Source organism: Primulina eburnea, chromosome 8, assembly GCF_022965805.1.
Source record: "Primulina eburnea isolate SZY01 chromosome 8, ASM2296580v1, whole genome shotgun sequence".
NCBI classification, from domain to species: domain Eukaryota; kingdom Viridiplantae; phylum Streptophyta; class Magnoliopsida; order Lamiales; family Gesneriaceae; genus Primulina; species Primulina eburnea.
In genome coordinates, this window is record NC_133108.1 from 34199773 (window position 1) to 34208189 (window position 8417).

General features: G+C 35.9%; 1 pseudogene; it reads right to left on the reverse strand.

The window, feature by feature from the left end:
* Positions 1–572: 572 nt before the first annotated feature.
* LOC140839415 (plasma membrane ATPase 4-like) lies at positions 573–8188 on the reverse strand (annotated as a pseudogene).
* Between the last annotated feature and the right edge of the window lie 229 nt (positions 8189–8417).

Sequence of the window (8417 nt, forward strand, 5' to 3'; positions counted from 1 at the left end):
TTAAATAATAATTCAGTACTTTTGACTATTCTCATGGAATATTTTATAGTAGTCTATAATTAATTTATTTATTAATTAAAAAATTTAATAATGATAATTGATTTTTATTATATCATGTATTATAAAAAATATATAATTATTTAATTATAGAACAGAAAACAAAACAGGAGAGCTATGAATAAATGAAAAACCATTTAATATTTTAAATGTCAAAACAAAAATTTTAAACTTTCTTTAATCTCTCGTCCTCTTTTGATTTCTTGTTATATCTATATTCATTTTAATTTTGCCGGTTATAATGAACATTGTCCTGTCGTAGGTATTTTTACTAAAGACTGGACGCCCGACACTGACGCCAAAGACAAAAAACAGCAAATCTGTGTCGCAATTGGTTACTAATGTTTACGGTCAAAATCAATGGTGAATGAAGGATTGTTATCATCAGTTTTAGCTCATTTTTCTATACATTTTTTTTTTATATTCGTAGATGGTTATTTCAATCAAATCAACACGGGCAAATAAAATGGACCATTGAATGAGGTCACTTTACAAGATTGGCGAAGGCACAAGAATAAATCAGAGAAAAACAAGATAATTTGAGATGGAAGAAATGTGTTACAAAATGATTCCATTGTGCTCACAAAAGAGTCAAAAGATCAGACACAAATTCCTTCTGCCAGCCCTTTAAGATACACATCATATAACATAATAAATACATCAGAAACAACTATGACATAAAACACAACCTCTTTGAATTTTTTGAGATAGGAAAGTTTTTTGTTTGTTTTTTTCCTTTTTTTGGGTATGTGTTCCCTAAACCATAGATTTGATATTCTGAGCCATCACACGGCTTATGTAGCTTCTTCACACGGTGTAGTGCTGCTGGATTGTTTCAATGTCTAGCCCTTTAAGTTTTACGACGGACTCAACATGACCCTTGAGCGTATGCAACTCACGAAGCCTGAAATAAACATGGAAGGCATGTTATAAAATGTTCTGAGGACAAGGACAATAGACTGAAGGAGAAAACGTTATGTCACCTTGCAATCTCGGCTCTCCTTTTCGCTTGTTCGGCAATTTCAGAAAGTTCCCTATAATTGCTCTTCTCGTTGAAGATATTCGAGACTTCTGGCGTTTGGAGGCCATGCAAAGTTCTTTGAGCAAGAGCCCATTGAGCTTCCCTTTCCTCTTTTCCATAATCTTTCTTGTTGGAGAAAGCGATCTGTTTCAAAGATAATATTCAAAAATTTAAAATTGCAATCTAGTCCAAGCTTGATGCTTCTACTATTATATCATGTATGCAACCACAGAGTAACTCGTTACAGATATAATACATATGCGACATTACCTTGTTGTCATATAAATTATGCCAGGCCTTTCCACTCAAGATGTAACGGGTAGCGAATTTCATCAAGTCGAGTGGGACATAAAAAACAATACTGTAAAGCCAGATGACACCAGCCCATCCCCAACCACATCCTTTAATTCTAGCAAAACTCCAGTTGGCGTACACAGCTATAAGAGTTGCAACCTACACAAACATATCAGTTTCCGCACCACATAGTTTAGACCGTGATAACTATAAAAAAGAATAAGTATTTTCTGAGGAACGATAGAGGGATGGAACCGTTACCAGTTGTGCTATAAGGAAAGCAATCATCAAAAGAGCCCCAGGTCGTTCAACATATGACCAGCTGCGTGACCGAGTCACGAAAATGAGGGCCTGGCTAACAATACTCACTTGCAAGTATAAAGCAGCCATCATTTCATATTCACTCTCTCTAATATTTTTAACACCAAATTTGTCCTGCATTCACCACAAATGAAAAGACATAGACCATTAACTAATGGTTGAAATATTTTAACCCCCCGACCCCTCTGCAGAAGTACATCTAGTCCAGCAATGGTAAGAAGGGACATTGATTTTGCTTACAGGGAAGAAGTCAGTTTTATGCATCAGCCAGAAGAATACAACCGTCATCACTGCAAGATAACTTCCGAGTACTACGCCGGTAGCAAAAATCTCCTTCAATTTCCAGCTATCTGGCATTGGGGATGGCTTGACTCTATCCTTCGAAATGGTCATAATTGTACCTAAACATACCAAATTTGTTCATTAGGTAGATGCCTTTTTTTTTCAAAATATGAGGAAACGGGAAACAATCATACAATCCAGTAACTCACCATCATTAAGGATAGGCGATAATCAAAACCATGAAGGGAGAAAAATCGAACTGCCAAATCAAGGCAATAAGCATGAAACCAAGCTGCAAACAAGAAGTGGATAATATAATCAAGCAAAGCTGTCGACATAAAAGTAAAAAAACCAAGAACAAAAAACTAATGTTGTGCTTTAGTCGATCAACTTACCACAATACGGATTGTAATGGAGACAGCATAAATCTGCAAAAATATAATTATGAAAAGCATTTAAGTTAACTTCGACCAAAAGTTTATCTGTGAAAACAGAAGAGAGGGGGAGAGAAAAACTAACTGTATAGTTCTTCATTCTTTGGAAAATAGCTCTACTGGTCAAAACTGCACTAATGATAACACTAAGCCCGGGCTCGGTCAGCACAATATCAGAAGCACCTCTCGCAGCATCGGTACAATCAGCAACGGCAATACCGATATCTGCCTTCTTGAGAGCAGGTGCAGTCGTTCACACCATCTCCTGTCATTCCAACAAGGTGTTTCCTCTCTTGCAATTTCTTCACAATTTCATATTTGTGCTCTGTATCGAAAGACCACAAAAAAGGAAATTTCCATTGGTTAATCTAAGAAACAAAGAGGGGGGAAAACACTGAGAGACTGAAAAACAGACCTGGAAAGACCCCAGCAAAACCATCGGCCTTCTCGATCAATTCTTCAACGGGCAGGCCAGCTATGGACTCATCCTTGTGTTGGCCAAGTAAAGAAGCAGAAGGGTACATATTTACTCCCATCCCAAGCCTACGTCCCGTCTCCTTAGCAATGGCAAGTTGATCACCTAATTTTCAAGATAAAAAATGAATATGAGGTCGGTTCAGAAGAAACGTATCTTGTTTCTGGGACTGCATATCCAGGTAAAGTTCATTACCAGTAATCATTTTAACGTTTACACCAAGATTTAGGGCCCTGCGGATAGTTTCTGCACTATCGTGTCGTGGAGGATCAAAAAGGGACAAGAGCCCAACAAACTGCCATGGACCTCCAGCGCTGTCCTTTGATTTCTCTGGAACTTCCTGAAAACATAAAACATTGGTCTCAAAAATCAGTATCTCTTTAGAATAACGGTACAAAATGAAATAAAAAACAAAAAACAAAAGACAAAGAAAGAAAGAAATGGACAGTGATGAGAAGCAAGCAAACATGCTACAAGAAAGTGTTAACAAACCTGTCGTCCAACAGCCAGAGAACGAAGCCCACGCTCTGCAAATTTATCGATGACACTATGAACTTTTTTCTTCAGGTCTTCCTTGCAGTTGCAGAGAGTCAGGATCTGATTCAAGAAATAGGATATCTGAATAAATATTTGACGTGTTCGAAAACTATTTATGTATAATACTCATTAAGCAGCAGATGGTCTAAAAATGGAAATCTAGAAACACCTGTTCAGGGGCTCCCTTGCTTGCTCGATGCCAGTTTCCCTCTGAATCAATATAAGTTAATGCAGTTCTCTTGTCCACAGGGTTGAATGGGAGGAAGTGCACTTCCCGAATACCAGCTCTTGCCTGAAAAATCAAATGCATTACTTCTAAATACACTCCACTCTAAATATATATAAGAAATATAAGTCAAGAAAAATAATCATACACTACCTCCTTCGGATCAGCTAGCGTACCAACGATGGCAGCATCAATAGCATCTTGATTTTCAGTTCTTGATGCCCTTGCAGCAAGAAGCAAAACGTGATCTGGATCCACACCCTTTGCAAAGACCTCGATCAAGCTTTTATCAACGCTAAGCTTGTTCAGAGTTAAAGTTCCAGTCTTGTCACTGCACAAGACGTCCATGCCAGCCATTTCCTCAATTGCAGTCATTCTTTTCGTAATGGCACCCTGCTGAGATAATCTGTGGGATCCGATAGCCATTGTGACAGACAAGACGGTGGGCATAGCAATTGGAATACCTCCGATCAAAAGAACAAGGAGATTGTCGATTCCCTTCCTATACGGCCTGTGCTGAATCGGATACATCACGATTATCTCAGCCAACATACCAATCGCAATCGAACAAATACAGAAGTTACCAATGGCGGTGAGCACTTTCTGGAAGTGACCCACTTGGTTGGTGTTGTCTACAAGATGTGCTGCTTTCCCAAAGAATGTATGGACCCCAGTGGCAATCACTATCGCTTCGATTTCACCTTGTTTGCAAGTTGACCCTGAGAAAACTTCATCATAGGGATTCTTGGTAACGGGGAGGGATTCTCCGGTGAGCGCAGATTGGTCAATCTTTAACGGGTCGCCTTCAAGAAGACGAGCATCAGCTGGAACAATGTCTCCGAGCTTGATGCTTATGATATCTCCGGGAACTAGAACGGCTGCTTCCTGCTCACTCCATCGACCATCTCTAAGTACCTGTGGTCAAGAAATCATCCAACAAGAGAAACAATATGTCACTAAATCTATGCTTTTGCCCGTTTTACAACTGAAAATAGATTAAATTTCCGCTTTAAATCCTACACCTTTGTTTTAGGAGCAAGACCAGCCATAAGGGCTGCTGCTGCATTTCCAGCATTGTTTTCTTCGATGAAACTGATAGTTGAGTTGATAACGAGCAAGCAAACGATACCAACGAAGTCTTGCCAATCTGGGGGCTTGCCACCTCCATTAGCTAGCGCAATGGCCATGATTGCCGCAGCTTCCATCACCCATGAGAGTGGATTCCACATAAAACCAAGGAACTTGAGAATTTTACTTTCCTGAATCAAATTGACACAGATAATCAATATATTGCAATCCAAGTAATCTAACAGCCAAGGGAAGATCCAGCAAGACGCTGATCATAAAAAGATATTGAAAATTTTTGTGTTTCAACTCCCCAAAAATCCATTCCAACATATCATCTCACGTTCTTTATCCCATTTTCACCCTTCTCCCTTGTACATGAATCCGCCCTCGCCGATAACCATGCATCGTAAAACAGCAAACAAAACAGTTCCCGAGAGCAGTTTCATTACCTTCTTCTCCTCCAGCTTGTTGGGGCCGAAAATTTGAAGCCTTGTGTTCCCCTCATCGGCACTCAACCCTTCACGGGTGCACTTCAACTGCTCAAAGACTTCCTCGATCGGGACCTTTTCCTATTATTATTCAAAACAAAATCACGAACATGAGAATCCATACAATCAAATATCCATCCAATACTTTCTTTGGTCACAGAAACAAATCAAAACGACACAAACAGCCACACTCGGCAAGAAAGTTTCCAATCTAGACACTGCATCAGATGCTGTAAAATATAAGTTAAAATTATACTCATCGAGATTCATACATCATTGAAGCCGTATCCCTCTAACTGATAATTACCTAAATACAACTCGACTCGACTCGTCTCGTCTCGTTTACATAATATAATTTTGCATAGCTGAAAGTCAGTTTATGAGCCTTGGATTGCGTTCAGATCGTCTTCCTTCAATCATTACTTGAATTCTTCTCCATTAAAAATCATTTGTATCGAAATAGTGTAATTTTTTTCCTTATCATATTTTCCACTAGTAACTATTTCTCATTCTTACGAAGTTCTTTACCTGGAAATAAACAAACTTTTAAAAGATAAATGTCTTAATTCGACTTGAAAAAAGGATTAAAATTTTCAACACCTCCAAGAAAAAAACATTGAATTTGCAGACATGACAAAGTCAAAAATCAACAAGTCTTTCATCCCATCGTTAGGTAGTTGACAAAGCCAACCGAGCACAGTTGTAAGCAATACTTTTCACATTCAAAAACAGAATAAATAGTTAAATGTTAGGCTCCTCAGCCAGACAAAATGAACCCAATAACCAATTCGAACAAAATAAAAAATTTAATATCCTCGAAAAATTTATGCATAATTTGTATCTAAATAATTGAAATTTGTCCCCATAAAAAATGCAAAATCGTTTTATCCCATCAAACCCTTTTGCCTGCTCTTGCTTCCACTCTTAAATTAACACGAAAATAGGAAAATCGTACAGTTTTTGTATTGGTCGTTTAAGCACGGGTAGTCTACTAAGACACGTACACGTGATACACCACATTAATTAAATGTGGGTTCACATGATGGATCCAAGGAAACAAGTCGAAAAGAAAAATAAATAAATAAAAAATTGAGTGGACAATATGAAAGTTGACTTCCACAAGTGGCTCGGTCCCAGTACATTTTTTTTCTTTTTTTTATAAAAAAAATTACAAAAAGAAGGTAACTTTTGAAAATTTTCAGAAATTCAGGGGGTCCAGAATAATTAAGTTGAGCAAACAGACGTATATATCATACGTTGGCCCCGAATTTACTTAAAAAACACATTTCCTCGTAGTAATTTTATTTTTATAAAATATGAAAAAAATAACTCAAAAAAAAAATTGATTACATAAATCTCTTAAATTATATCGTCAAAAATTATTGTATAAATATTTATTTTTTATATTAAAAACTATACAATTATTATAAAATTAAAAGACAATAAAAGGTGTCAGTGACACACAGTCACATGACTAAACTGGTAAACCGTTGAGAAAATTTTGTTATCACAAACATCATAAAAGAAAGAAACAAGGAGTACCATAAAAAAATTAGATTTTTTTAGACGGTCTCACGAATTTTTATCTGTAAGACGAGTCAATCCTACCGATATTATCAATAAAAAATAATACTCTTAACATAAAAAGTAATATTTTTTCATGAAGGACCCAAATAAGATATTTGTCTAACAAAACACGACCCATGAGACTGTCTCACAAAAAACCCCAAAAAATACGCAAACAAATTCCCAAGAATTACGTAAAAAAATTATTATTAAGTCCAAATTCATTATTAATTACTCCTCCATTTGCAATATAAAAAAAAGGCAGTAATTGACCAAAATACCAGTCTCCTCAGATCACCCAAATTAGTGGGGCAAAAACACTATTTTTCCAACCACACGATCCACTATTTATTCAAGATTTTTTTTTTTTTTTTTGTATTTTAATTGATTAATTTTATGTATAAATTAAGGGAAAAATATTTAATAATTTTTTTCTTACATATTTCAATAAAATATGGTAGGAGATCAAAACATAAATAACACTTCTTCAGATTTGTGTTGTGTGCAAGCAAAGATCATGCAAAATAAGGGAGTAATATCTTAAATGAGATATGGATGGACATAATCCTACTTACTAGTCAAATCACAATATCTTCTCCTAAATTGAATTTTCTACTGCTACCTTTGTAAATTCAAAGCATTTAATTTTCTTGATAAGCTAATCAGTTACACATCCAAGCAATAATTAGTTTTCAAATTAATTAAATGATATGCAAAACAAATCAAAACTCAGATTAATAGAGAACAGTTATTATGATTATATATTTTTTTTAAAAAAAGTTTTGGTTTATTATTTTATTTCTTAAGGTGTAATATAAATTATACAGAGACTGGTCCCAATAATTACCTAAAATTTCTGTACAAGTTGGCAGTTCTTTGTATGCAAACCAGAAACTAAAACAAAGCATCTGATTCTCTCTGAGTTAGATAATAAGATGAAAAGTGACCTTTTTGGTTGCCGCTTAAAGTCAATTCCCAAAATGCAAACAAACCGAATCTCGGAAAACCAACACAGCATAAACAGCAAAAAGTTGAAAACTCAGAACCATAAAAAAAAACCCAAGAAATATTTGATTTTCATCACAAAATCTAGCAGAAACAGAAAAAAGTGTGAATCCCACTTCAAGATTTCGTTCAATAATCAAGAATCAAACTGGGGAAAACAAATTAATATACCAGATCAACTGTTTCATTCCTGATTCCTTCAAGACTTGAGCCTTTGTCCATGTTTGCTTCCCCACTTTTATATTGGATCACTTCTTTTAATTCTTTTTCTTTTTTAGATATTTTCCAAGTATCTTTTTGCGAAAAGAACAAAAGGGATGAAAGAAGAAAGGGAAAATGTTACGAAATCCCAAAGGAGAGGAAGATCGGCAAAGGAGAAGGGGAAATGAGATCTCCTCAAGTGAGAGGAGTGGTTTGCCTGTGGGCTCTTTATATACTTGCTTCGTGACCCGATTAGCGCCGTATGTCCCCACCCCAAGTGCCTCAAAATTTCAACTTTGACTCTATCAATCAAAATATTAGTCAAATTTACTAAATGGCACGCACTTTACGGGAAAATAAATTGTTACTAGCATTGTTTAAGTGCAAAATATACATTAAATAACGTATGATAATATAAAGAGATTTTATGTATTAAGAGATA